This window comes from Rhinoderma darwinii, chromosome 3, assembly GCF_050947455.1.
Source record: "Rhinoderma darwinii isolate aRhiDar2 chromosome 3, aRhiDar2.hap1, whole genome shotgun sequence".
NCBI lineage: Eukaryota > Metazoa > Chordata > Amphibia > Anura > Rhinodermatidae > Rhinoderma > Rhinoderma darwinii.
The window spans coordinates 151,700,320-151,714,874 of NC_134689.1; the positions used below are offsets into that span (position 1 = coordinate 151,700,320).

At 43.1% G+C, this 14,555-nt stretch overlaps 1 protein-coding gene across 1 annotated transcript in view; it reads right to left on the bottom strand.

The window, feature by feature from the left end:
- The window catches only part of HMGA2 (high mobility group AT-hook 2), a 284,522-nt gene that overhangs the window by 170,746 nt on the left and 99,221 nt on the right, over positions 1 to 14,555 (bottom strand). The window lies entirely within an intron of this gene.

The window sequence follows — 14,555 nt, forward strand, 5'->3', positions numbered from 1 at the left end:
AATGGAGTACAGCACCTCTAACATCCAGGGAACTGTACCATCGTTTCTGCTGATCTTTTGGATCTGGATAAAAGAAAGGCAAAATTATTTCCTGATCTCTGTGAAAGGAAGTAGACACTTTAGGAATAAAAGAAGGGTCTAGTTTTAGAAAGATTTTGTCCTCCTGGATTTTTAAGTAAGGTTCTATGATGGAAAGAGATTGAATTTCTCCAATCCTTCTTGCTGATGAGACACAAACTAAAAATGCACTTTATAAAGATAAAGCTCTTATGGATATAGAGTTGATGGGCTCAAAGGGAGGATCACAAAGTGCCATCAAGACTACATTCAGGTCCCAGAAAGACACAGATTTCTTCAGGGATTGTTTTAATTTAGAAACCGCCTGTGTAAATCTTTTGATCCACCTGTGTTCAGCCTCCACTCCTTGATAAAATAAGGGACCCTGGGAGAGAAGGTCCTTTTTTACAGGGAGCATGATCGGGTCTTCCAATGCCAGATGTCTCAGGATTGGGAACCAGCTCCTCTTTGGCCAGTATGGTAGAATTATGATCAGGTTTGTCAATTCTTCTTGAACTTTCCTTAGCACCACTGGGATTAGTGGAAATGGAGGGAACGCATAAGCTAGATTTAGGTCCCAATGTTGGGACAACGCATCTACTCCTATTGGATTGTCCTTGAAATTTACAGAAAAAATGCCTCCACTTGAGAATTTTGTTTTGTGGCAAATAGATCCACTTGAGGATAACCCCATTTTTGAGTGAAGGACCTAAAAACGTCTTTGTTCAGGGTCCACTCCCCTGGATCTATTTTATTTTGGCTCTGAAAGTTGGCAGACATATTTTCTGCGCCTCTCAAGTGGACCATTGACACGGAGGGGACATTTTCCTCTGCCCAACTGAAAGTTTGCGTGGAAAGAGCTTGGAGATGAGCAAGTACTGTTCCCCCTTGGTGAAGAAGAAAGGACACTGCTGTGATGTTGTCTGACAATATTCTTATAGGTTTCCCTTTTATGAGTGGAAGAGCTTGTTTGAAAGTTTCCCATACAGCTCTCAGTTCCCTGTAGTTTGAAGACATTTTTCCCACTTAAGGAGACCAGATGTCTTGGAAGTGTTTGCCTTGAATTATATAACCCCAACCTTGTTTGCTGGAGTCTGTGGTGACTACCACGTATGGAGAAAGCTTCCATGGAACCCCTCTGTTTAGGTTCTTTGGAGAAAGCCACCAGAGGAGAGATGTCTACACTGACTCGGGAATCAATATCTTTGAATTTAGGGACTCCGGTTTGTGATCCCACTGGGATAAAATTGGATTCTGTAACTTCTGAGAGTGAAAATGGCTCCACGGGATGGATAGGATGTCATTAATCCTAGGATCTGCATCCCCTCGCTTACCGAACAGCTGTTTTTTCCCAAAAAAACTTTCTGACCTCGTTCTGTAGGTGAAGTTGTTTTTGCCTTGGTAGAAAGGAACATTGAAGGGAGGAGTCAAATAGTACTAGAAAGATTTTCTGATTTTGGGGGGAAAGATTTGACTTCTTGAAGTTTATTATCCAACCAAAATCTTGTAGTAGGGCCAGGACTTGGGTTCGATGGATCCTTACGATGGATGAGGTATCTGCCACCAGAAGAAAGTCGTCTAGGTATGGGATTATAATCAAATTTTGATTCCTCAGAAACGCCATTAACTCAAACAAACTGGTAATGAAAGATGAGGGACCATCCTAATTTGCAAATCTTAAATATCTCTGATATAATGGGTGGCTAGGGACGTGATAATAAGCATCTTTTAGATCTATCTTACACATTTGTGCACCTTAATTTATTAGTGGTGTAGTAGATCGGTTAGACTCCGTCCTGAATTTTAGATATTTTACCAATTTGTTTAATCCTTTCAGTTTGATGATCGTCCTGTGAGATCCATTTGTTTGTTTTTTTCCAAGAAAATTTTTGAATAATGGCAGTTTTTTACCTTGTTGTGAGGCATGGGAAATATCGCCTTCAGCCATAGAATTTTTTGAACATCCCTGATGAGAAACTGTTGAAGATCTTTGGATTGGTACGAAGTTATCTGAAATCTTTCTGGAGATAGAGAGGAGAATTCTATTTTGTACCCCTGTTTGAGAATTTGTAACACCCAGGGATTCTGGGATATCTTGGTCCACTCCTGGTGTCATAGTTTTGTGGGTTGAAATGAATAGTTGGGGTTGAGAAGAAAACCTCAACTTCTTCCCCCTTTTGGGTAACTCTAGCAACCTGACTTTCCTTTACCTCTATAGCACCGTTGTTGATGAAATTTCCAAAACTGAGGAGTCTTTTTTGGTTTCTCCTCTGGAAATCCTTTCTTCTTATCAGTTGCGTTCTCCAACATATTATCCAGGAGGGGTCCAAACATCAAGGTTTCCGAGAAGGGGATAGAACACTATTTATTTTTAGATTTAGTGTCCCCCGTCCACATCTTGAGCCACAATGCTCTTCTACCGGCATTGGACAGGGCCCCATTCCTGCCAGAAAACCTGACTGACTCGGCTGATGAGTCTGCCAAAAAGCATGTCACCATTTTAAATTAGAGGAAGAGATTCCAGTAGGTCTTCTCTGGAGGTTTTCATAATCAAATGGTTTTCCAATTGATTCAACCATATAAACCTATAGATCTAGCAACGTATGTAGCCGCAATGTTGGTTGAGATTGAGGATCAAGACTCCTAGGTTATTTTTAGCAGGCCGTCTGCCTTGCGGTCCATTGGATCCTTTAGCTGTGAGCAATCCTCAAAGGGGATTGTTTTTTGTTTTTTTAGCTACTCTTGCTACAGAGATGTCTAATTTGGGAATTTCATCATAGGGTTTTGTGTCTTCGGCGTGAAAGAGAAGCCTATTTTTAAATTCCTGTAAATAAAAGTAGCATCTTTTATGAATCTTTCCACTCTTAAAATATCATTTTCATGAGGTTTTCATTTATAGGAAAAACTTTTGTTTTTCATTCCATAAGGCCTCCGAGCATCTCATCTTGGATGGAACGGGGTTGATCTGCTTCCTGGATACCCATGGTTTCCCAAATTGCTTGTATCAAGATATCCGGCATTTCTGAAGAGAAATAAAACTTTTGTTGTGTGGATGAAGATGAAGGTATCGGTTTTTCTCCCTCTTCCAGTTCACCTTCAAATAAATAGAAGCATTCCTGGTATGAGTCTGATCCTTCAGAAGGGGGGCACCACTTCTAAATCACTTCCTTCCTAGGTCTTTTTGCCTGGGACATCGATGGAGCCTCTTGCGGAGGTGCAAGGGAGGCTACTGATTGTTTCACTTCCTCTTGTATTATAGTCCTCAGTTCGGACATAAATGAAGGTTTTTCCTCCGTCAATAACTGTAATACGCAATCCTGGCATAATTGTTTCTTATGCGTATCCTGCATATTTTTTTTTTAGCGCAGGTAGCACATTTTTTAACCTTTTTCAACTCTGACTGCCTCAGAGGTGGTTCTTTCTCCTACAAGAGAAATAGGGGGGTGGTGGTAGGTAAAATACCTGCACGAGAGTACGTGAGTAGTACCCTAATCTCCAAGGGAGGGACTCACATGACCCTGGGACACGTTCGAAATACCATCAGAACGCGATGATTCCATATCGCACAGGGGATAATCCAATACAGTCTCCAATCAAGCTTCTTTGTAGATAATATTAGCAGGATATTACTAATAAGCTATTCAATTCCTTTTATAGCTGGGAAGTTCTTCAAATGTCCCACTTTTCCTCCAAGATAGCAGCGAACCGGAAGTAGCCTGACATCACTTCCGATGACACTGCTGCCTATCTAAAAGGCGTCCGCATCAGACACTACTTCCGGTATGACGCGGTCGCTACTCCATTGAGAGGGGGTCAGACCTGTTATTTGGTCTTCCCCAAAATGGCCGTACAACTGCCAAAGCCATGCCGCCGGAGCCCCGCTATGCGGCCATTCGATTCCTCCAACCCTGAACTGCACTGGAATCCAGCTTAGGACCCCGCCCTCTGGTTAGCATCCAGGGTTGGTGAGCTAAGGGATCTCTCCCGTGAGAGGTGTTAGCTTAAAGTAAATGTTTAGAGGTAGGAAGGAGATGCCTAGCTCCACGATCTCACCCCTTGCCTGCTTGTTTTTCCTTCCAGGTAGTGGAATCTTTCTGCACCGGTCCTCTGTAGGGAGAGGAAGAACACTGGCAAGTTGGTGGAGGGAAGGGCCTTTTAACCTCTCTGTCTTCCTGTCCCTATAGAGGTCAATAGGGCAACCTCCTGTGGTGCTGTCATGAGGGACGTACTGGTAAAAAGCTATTAAATAGTTATTGAAATGGTTCCTTTCTAGACAATGGCTTTCTAGTGATGCAAATCCGTGTCCAACAATTCTGAATCTGTTTCAAAATGTAATGGCACCTCCCATCATTAGTAGTCTACATATTTGTAACCACTTGCATACTTTTGGTAAACCACTGTAAAATAAACACACTTTCCCAAAGCCGAGCAATAACTCATTTAAAAAGGCGTGTGGTATAATAGCAATTTCACGTTGTTGTAACACTGCCCTTCCCATGATTTATACCTATAAAAGTTCTAATTCATCTGAATGACAACAGAATCTGGTATCCATATATATAAAAAAAAAAATTATGTTCAACTGCTTAGGAGAAGGCCACGTTCACATCTAACGGAGCCTCCGTCGCAGATCCGGCCAAGATTACAGCGCAACATGCTGCACTATTAACTCCGCTAAAACCACGGACACCCCATCGGAACCTATTAAAGTCAATGGGTTCCGTCGGCCGCCGGTGTCTGTTGTGCAACAGAACTGTTACTTTCGTTATTCCCTTTGACGCAGAACAACGGAACAACTTTGACGTTTTTTTATTTTTTATTAATACAATTGTGTGTCAGTGTGAATGGTGCAACTTCCTAAATACATTTTAATAAAAATTATTTTTACTTTTTGAGATACAGCTGCTTTGTATTCTGTATACAAAGCAGCTGTATCTTTCACTAAGACCTAAATCCATCAGATCTGCGGGACTGACAGGTTCAGTGACAGCGGGTCCTGCGTGTCTCTGACACACAGGATCCACCTATAATCACATCTAAGTTATGAACTTAATACACAAAAAAAGGTTGGTCAGCACATCCTAACAAAATGAAAAATGTGCAGGTGCAAGTACGCGGTGACTGCACACGCCAGATGTAAAGAAAAAAGCACTCCAACATCACTCTGCAAACGCTACAACTACCTAATACACTATAAATTTACATTGCTGCTACGTTACTTTACAAAACATTTACTGTACAGAAGTGAGGTTCTTAGCGCACATTTTGATCAAATTGTGTGAGACCACCTGCCATGACAAGGTGACCTCTTAAGTGGGTCCCTAAACTAAAAATACACCTCTGTTCTGGGTCTAAGCCTGCAGAATATACATTGGGTAGGTAGTAAAGCTGGTTCCTACCTACCCCGAGTATATTCATAGCGCTTGTCCACACGTAACATAATTGCTGCGTATTTTCCATCTGGAAACGTGGACGGAAAATACGCAGCAGAATACAGTAGCAGCAAAGTGGGTGAGACTTAACAAATCTCATCCACACGCTGCGTAAAATTTCCAAGCAGAAATTTAACTGCGGTGCATATTTTTCATACCGCAGCATGCCAATTCCTGCTGCAGGAAAGTGTACTTAATTGCTGCGTAGGGATGCACGATGCATCAAAACTTCGATACTCTTTCGATACTGTGCATCCCCAAAAGGTTTGATACCGTTATTTCATGTATTTCGATACTTAGCTGTGCGTCCGCACAGCTCAGTATAGTAACACATGAATGTATGAGAGCGTGGCTGCAGCTGTGTAATACAGCCATTGCCCCGCTCCGGAGTCCTGACAAGTCCGAGCGGTCAGCATCAGGTGATGTGGCCGGCGCTGCACTAGTGAGCGCTGGCACTGAAGACAGAACATGGCGGGCGCACTGCAAAAGACCCCCATGTTCTGTCCTCAGTGCCTGAACCGCCGCTCATTAGTGCAGCGCCGGCCGCACGCACTTCCTGTCAGGAGCGGGGCAATGACTGTATTACACAGCCGCAGCCCCGCTCTATAACGGCGGAGATCAGAGAAACCTCATCTCCGCCGCTATTCCCCTGAATGCTGCCATCAAAGCTGACTGCAGCGTTCAAGAGGAAGTGAGAAGGGGGGATGGCCCTTTGATCGCGTCACAGAAATTCCCTGTGACGCGATTGAGGGACATACCATATATGGGCAGACAGCCCAGAGTCCATTGAAGGACCCCAGGGCTGTCCCACCATATTTCCTGTTAGGGCATACTTAGGTATGTCCTAACAACTGCCTGTGTACTATTAATACACAGGCTAATGTACTGGCATATAGATCTATGCCAGTACATTAAAGTTTAAAAATAAAGTAAAAACAAAGTAATGTTAAATAAATAAAAAATACACATACACCTTTTTTACAATAAACATTAAAATAAGTCTCAATACATAAAATATTCACATATTCAGTATTGGCGCAACCGAAATAACCTTCACAACAATTTTTTTGCATCATTTATGATGTGTACGCTGTAAAAAATAAAAAATAAAAACTGCTTTCTATCACTTATTGTGGGGCACGAGGTGCGATGGATTTAACCTCCATGTGCCTCACATTAATAGTAATTAACCCCATCATGTACCTCACATATTAACCCATTATGACTGAGAAACATGATGGGGTTAATTACTATTATGAGGCACATTTAAAATGCATCACACCTCGCGCCTCACATCAGAAAACGGATGAACTTTTTTTTTTATTATTACTGTTGGCAAAGTATTGAATTGTTATCGAAATCGCAATACTAAACGAAGTATCGGTATCAAAGTCCAAATTCTGGTATCGTGACATCCCTATTGCTGCGTTTTTCAGAGAAAATGTCACCATCTCCCAGCATTGAAAAAATCGTAACAAAATCCGCACCACAGGAAAACACAGGAAATGGTGCATTTTTTCAGCAGAAAAATTTCTGCTAGTATCTACGGAATTGATGCAGAAATTTTCTGCAGCAATTCCGTTACGTGTTGACACGCCCTTAGACCCAGAACGGAGTTGTACTTTCAGGTTGGGGACCCACTGAAAAAAGGTTGCCTTTTCATGGCAGATGGGCTCCCACAATTTGATCAAAATGTGCGCCAAGAAACTCTCTTTTGTAAAGTAAACGTAGCGGTAATGCAAATTTATAGTGTATTAGGTAGTTGTAGCGTTCGCAGAGTGCTGTTGCAATGTTTTTTTTCTTTACATGTGGTGTTTGAAGTCACAGCGTACTTGCACATTTTTCATTTTGTTAGGCTGTGCTGACCAACCTTTTTTGCGTTACATGTTGTATGGGTGTGGTGATTGCCTCCATTTTTGGTTGTGCACGCCTCCCATTTTTCCCAAGGGTTATTTTAACTAGAGTAAAGCTGGTAGCTACCTACCCAGAGTATATTCTGCAGGTGTATTTTTAGGTTAGGGACCCACTTAAAAGAGGTCGCCTTGTCATAGCAGGTGGGTTCACACAATTTGATCAAATTGTGCGCTAAAAACCTCACTTTTGTAACTGAGCTCAGTATACAGGATACAAAGCAGCGGTACCGCAAAAAGTAAAGAGAATTTGTAATAAATTGTATTAAGGAAGTTGCACCAAATCACACTGATGCACAATTTTATATCTATATGCCAGTACATTAGCCTGTGTACGGATAGTACACAGGCAGTTGTTAGGGCATACTCTGGTATGTCCTAACAACAGAAAATATGGTAAGACAGCCCTGGGGTCCTTCAATGGACCCTGGGCTGTCTGCCCATATATGGTATGTCCCTCAATCGCGTCACAGGGAACCGTCACGGGGATTTCCTGTGACGCGATCCAAGGGGCATCCCTCTTCTCATTTAACACTTGAATGCTGTGGTCAGCCTTGATCGCAGCATTCAGGGTAATAGCGGCGGCGATGAGAGGTTTTTCTTGTCTCCGACCGTTCGAGCGGGGCTGTGGCTGTGTAATACAGCATTGCCCCACCCCTGACAACAAGTGCGTGTGCGCTCAGCATGAGGTGATGCGGCCGGCGCTGCACTAATGAGCGGCGGTGCAGGACCTGAACACAGAACATGGGGGTGTTTTGCAGTGCGCCCGCGATGTTCTGTCTTCAGTGCCGCCGCTCATTAGTGCAGTGCTGGTTGCATCAACTCATGCTGGCTGAGTACACTTGTCAGGACTCAGGAGCAGGGCAATGACTATCGCACAACCGCAGCACCGCTCTCTCTACATTCATGTGTTACAATGCTAAGCTGTGCGGCCGCACAGCTTCGTATTGAAATCCATGAAATAAAGGTATCGAACTGCTTGAGGGTGCACGGCATCGAAACAATATCGAAGTTTCTATGCATCGTGCATCCCTACTCCTGATGCCACTGTCCATATTTGGACAGAGACTTCAGGAGCTTCCCTAGCGCTGGAGCCCCACGGCAGAGAATCATCCAGCATTCAGTCCAGGAACTCCAGCACTGCTACGGACATCACTGTCCATATATGGACAGTGACGTCTTGAGTTTCCTGGCCCTGGAGTCCCAGAGCAGAGCATCAGCTAGCGTTCTGCCTGGGGACTCCAGCACTGCTCCTAACGTCACTGTCCATATGGGCGCTAATGCTAAGATTCTTCCCAGAGCCGGAATCCCAGGGCAGAGCCCCTATTAGAACGTGGCCTGAGAAATCCAACTCTGGGAAAGTTACATCAGGAGCTTTCCCTGGACCGTAGTATCTGGGCAGAGCCTCTACTAGCGCTCTGCCCGGGGACTCCAGCACTGCTCCTGACATTACTAACTATATATGGGTAGGGACGTCAGGAGTTTCCCATCGCTCCAGTGCTGGACCAAGAAAAGGGAAGTATAATAATTGTTTTGCTTTTTTATGTGCTACAAATATATATTTTTTGTGTTTTTATTTACAAATTTGGTTGCTGGACTACCACGATGATGGCAGTTTTTTTTTTATTCTCAGCAAAATGGTTAATGAGGACTGTGTGGTTTTTTTTTTTATGTCAATAAAATATTTTTTTTATGTCTCTGTTTTACTACTATATTACTACTGCCATAGTAATGTCCGCAGTCTGATTGACGGCGTCCATAACTAAGGATGGGCTTAGTGTTAGCTGGTAAAAAGGCTAACATTAACTCCCCGCATTATTACCCTGGTAGCCACAGCCATCAGGGGTACCGGGAAGAGCCGGGTACCATTTGTAGTGATGGTCGGGCACTGGGATGGCCGCAGGCTGGTATTATTAGGCTGGGAAAGCATTAAAACCGTGGACTTTCCCACCTGGTAACGCTAGCCTTTTGCAGATATGTTGTATCTGGCTGGTTATGAAAAATAAGGGCGGGGGCCCTCAAGCTATTTATTTTATTTTTTTAAATTAATGTTTTGAAAATAACGACGTAAGGTCCCTCTCATTTTTCATAACTAGCCAGATATAACATAGCAACAGCAGGCTAGCATTACCAGGGTGGGAAGGGCCATGGTTTTTGTGTTTTCCCAGCCTAATAATACCAGCCTGCGGCCAGCCCAGTTCCCGACCATCACTTCAGATGGTCGGTTACTGGATCATACCCGGCTCTTCCCGGTACGCCTGGTGGCGGTGGGTACTGCGTTAATAATGGCGTTTTCACCAGCTAACACTAAGCTCCTCCTTAGTAATGGATGTTGTCAATCAGACAGTGGCCATTACGAAGGCAGTAGTAATATATTTAAAAAAAACTGAGACATTAAAAAATATATATATTATTGAAATATAAAATATATATAGATATATATAGATTTAAAAAAACTGCATCAACGAAGAAGACCTAAAAAAGTGGCCTGTCTCCTGCTATCTACCCTGTCCCTGCTCTCTCAGAGCCATCACCTTCTGAACCTTGCTCAGTTCTTCCTTCAACATCTGCAGTTGCTGTCCGAATTGTCGAGAAGTTAGCCAAAGCTGCAGTACACGGTTCAAAGGTTGTTAAAGGAACAGTGTCACCAAAAAAAAATTTTTTATATCAGTTTGATGTTAGTGTTTTATTAAAAACTTTTGTATTTATTTGTGTGTTTGTGTGTTACTTTTTATTTTTTTACTTTTTCTTCCCTATGGGGGCTGCCATTTTTTTTTCCATTTCTGTATGTGTCGATTAACGACACATACAGACATGGAATACGGCAGCTACAGTCCCATAGTGAATGCGAACGGGGCCCGTTCCATCCACTATGGTGTACGCCGTCTGTGTGGGAACGGCGCATGCGCCGCTCCCACACAGTCCAAGTTGAACTGAGCGCCGTCCGGCGCCATTTTCCTGTAGACCGGAAGTCGCGGCCGGACAGTAAGATTACTACTTCCGGTCGCGGCTTCCGGACTTGTGCACTTGGAGCAGCGGCAGCAGACGGAGCGGACGGACCGGAGGGAGCGGCGGCGGCAGGAGCAGGTAAGTGATTTCTATGTATGTTCGTGTTTCAATGTATGTTTACTAGTGTATGTAAACCTTCTACACTGTGTGTTAGCTCAAAAAATGGCAACACACAGTGTAGGAGGTTTGACCGTTCAATCCCCTCGTTTCTCCCGGCACTAGCCAGGATAAAGGAGGGGGGGGATTCTGAGAGCTCACAAGAGAGAGGGATTTTTTTCCAATTTTGCAGCATAAAGCAATGTGGTTGTTTTACCACATGCAATGCTGCAATTTTGGGAATTGCTCCATCTAGTGACCAGTGCTGGGAAATATTATAAAATAGAATCTAATTTATAATATTTCCTGACTCGTGAAAAAAATAAAAAAAATTAGAACAATGTTTAATCACCTACACACTAATTGTTTAACCCCTTCCCGCTCCTGGACGTACTATTAGGTCATGGCAGCTGTATCGTTCGCTCTCCATGACCTAATAGTACGTCTCGGGAGTAACGGCCGTTTCGGCCGTCCTCCCGACACATACATGAGCTGTGACAGCTGCTGTCTTGTTCAGCAGCTGTCACAGCTCCTACAGCGGGGACCGATCGCTGTGTCCCCGCTGATTAACCCCTTAAAAGCCGCGTCCTATAGAGATCGCGGCTTTTTAGGGGTTAAGCTGCCATCACCGGCCTGCTACGCGATAGCGGCCGGCGATGGTGACTATGGCAACCGGACACCAAACAATGGCGTCCGGCTATGCCATAGACGGAAGCCTAGTGGGTCCTGACAACGTCAGGACCCACTATGCTTGCTGTCAGTGAGTAGCTGACAGTTCTAATACACTGCACTACGCATGTAGTGCAGTGTATTAGAATTGCGATCAGGGCCTCCTGCCCTCAAGTCCCCTAGTGGGACAAAGTAATACAGTAAAAAAAAAAGTTAAAAAAAGATGTGTAAAAATGAGAAAATAAAAGTTTTAAAAGTATTAAAAATAAAAATCCCCCTTTTTCCCTTATCAGTCTTTTATTATTAATAAAAATATATAAACAAACAAATAAACTATACATAATTGGTATTGCCGCGTCCGTATCGGCCTGAACTACAAAATTATTTCGTTATTTATCCCGCACGGTGAACGCCGTAAAAGAAAATAATAATAAACCGAACCACAATCACAATTGTTTGGTCACTTCACCTCCCAAAAAATGGAATAAAAAGAGATCAAAAAGTCACATGTACCGAAAAATGGTACTGATTGAAACTACAGTTCGTTACGCAAAAAATAAGTCCTCGCACGGCTTTATTGATTGAAACATAAAAACGTTATGGCTCTTAGAATATGGTAACACAAAAAGTGAATGATTGTTTACAAAACGTATTTTATTGTGCAAACGCCATAAGACATAAAAAAAAACTATAAATATCTGGTATCGACGTAATCGTATCGCCCCGCAGAATAAAGTGAATATGTCATTTATAGAGCACGGCGAACGCTGTAAAAAAAACGGAATAAAAAAACAATAGTAGAATTGCTGTTTATTAGTCACCACGCCACCTAAAAATAGAATAAAAACTGATCAAAAAGCCGCATGCACCCCAAGAAAACTACAATGAATTCCTCAAGGGGTCTAGTTTCCAAATAGGGGTCACTTTTGGGGGGTTCCCAATGTTTTGGCACCACAAGACCTCTTCAAACCGGACATGGTGCCTAATAAAAAAGAGACCTCAAAATCCACTAGGTGCTCCTTTGCTTCGGAGGCCGGTGCTTCAGTCCATTACCGCACTAGGGCCACATGTGGGATATTTCTCAAAGCTGCAGAATCTGGGCAACAAATATTAAGTTGCGTTTCTCTGATAAATCCGTTTGTGTTATAAAAAAAATGGTATAAAGAGGATTTTCTGACAAAAAAAAAAAGTACATTTCAGCTCTACTTTGCTCTAAATTTCTGTGAAACACCTAAAGGGTTCATAAACTTTCTAAATGCTGTTTTGAATACTTTGAGGGGTCTAGTTTCTAAAATGGGGTATTTGATAGGGGTTTATAATATATGGGCCCCTCAAAGCAACTTCAGAACTGAACTGGAACCTAAAAAAATAAATAAATGAGGCAATAATTCGCTTCTTACATTATACTGATAATGAGCCGTGCTCACCCCGAGATGACCCCAGTTTTGACCGTTTGTATAAACGGAGACCCCTATTAGACCGTTCCAGTGCCCGGTTTTCCCAAGCATTCACCCCCGAGAAGTGTATTTCTATTGATGAGTCTCTGGTACATTTTAAAGGGAGGGTTCAATTCCGCGAGTACCTGCCGGGTAAGAGGGCAAGGTATGGCGTGAAGATGTATAAGCTGCGAGAGTGCATCCGGGTATACCTACAGGTTTAGGCTATATGAAGGAAAGGCCACCCCCAAACCAGACTGCATCCTGGACTACAATAGGTACATGGGAGGGATGGACTTGTAAGATCAAATCCTGAAGCCCTACAGCGCCATGCGGTGTGGTACAAGAAGCTGGCCGGGCACATCATACAGATGGCATTGTACAATGCGTACGTGCTACATCGATGTGCAGGCCAGACGGGAACTTTCCTGGAATTTCAAGAGGTGATTATCAAGAACCTAATCTTTAGGGACCAAGAAGGGTGGGCACCCAGGACTTCTGGAAGCGGGGCCACACGCATCGTACCAAGGCGGCAACACTTTCCAGGAGAAGTTCCCCAAACTGGCAAGAAGGGAAAAGGTCAAAAGAGGTGCAAACAGAACCGATAAAAACACAGGGACATATACAAAAAAGAGGTGCAAAGTCTGCTATAAGAGGGCGATAAGGGATGACACAATATATCAATGTGACACGTGTCCCGAATAACCAGAGCTCTGTATGAAAGTCAGTTTTAAAATTTATCATACATCCCTTGGTTTATAATTTACCTCAATTTTACTTACCCTGATGAACTCCGCACAGCTTATCCCCCTCATCTTTCCCCTCTGAGCCCTGCTGCGTGCCTAGGCAGCTGATAACAGCCACATTGAGGGTATTGCCATACCCGGGAGAACCCACATTACAGTTTATCGGGTGTAGGTCTCTGGTCAAAATGCTCACTACACCTCTAGATGAATGCCTTAAGGGTGTAGTTATTAAAACAGGGTCAGTTCTTGCGGGTTTCACCTCTACTGGTACCTCAGGGGCTTCTTCATACATGACTTCGCACTAGAAAATCCCCAGTAGGCGAAATGGTGGTCCTTTCATTCTGAGCCCTCCCATGGGCCCAAACGGCAGTTTTTCACCACAAATGGGGTATTGCCGCACTCAAAACAAATTGCGCAACAGAATGGGGTATTTTGTTTTTTGTGGAAATAAGAAATTTTCAGCCAAAACTACATATTATTTGAAAAAAATAAATTTGTTTTCATTCCCAGCCCAATTCAAATAAGTTCTGTGAAGAAACTATGGGGTCAAAATGGTCACATTACCCATAAATGAATTCCTTGAGGGGTGTAGTTTCCAAAATAGGGTCACTTTTGGTGGGTTTCCACGGCTTTGATACCTCTGAGGCTCTGCAAATGCGAAATGGCACACGAAAACCAATCCAGCAAAATCTGGACTCCAACAAACATATAGCGCTCCTTTCCTTCTGAACCCTCCCATGGGCCCAAACGGCAGTTTATCACCACAAATGGGGTATTGCCACACTAAGGACAAATTGGGCAACAAAATGGGGTATTTTGTTCCCTGTGAAAATAAGAAATTTTGATCACAAATGACATTTTATTGGAAACAATGACATTTTTTTCATTTCACAGCCCAATTCAAATACGTGCTGTGAAAAAACTGTGCGGTCAAAATGGTAACAACAACCATAAATGAATTCCTTGAGGGGTGTAGTTTCCAAAATGGGGTCACTATTGGGGGATTCCTACTGTTTTGGCACCTCAACACCTCTTCAAACCTGGCATGCTGCCTAAAATATATTCTAATAAAAAAGAGGCCTCAAAATGCACTAGGTGCTTCTTTGCTTCTAGGGCTTGTGTTTTAGTCCACGAGCGCAGTAGGGCCACATGTGGGACATTTCTAAAAACTGCAGAATCTGGACAATACATATTTAGTAG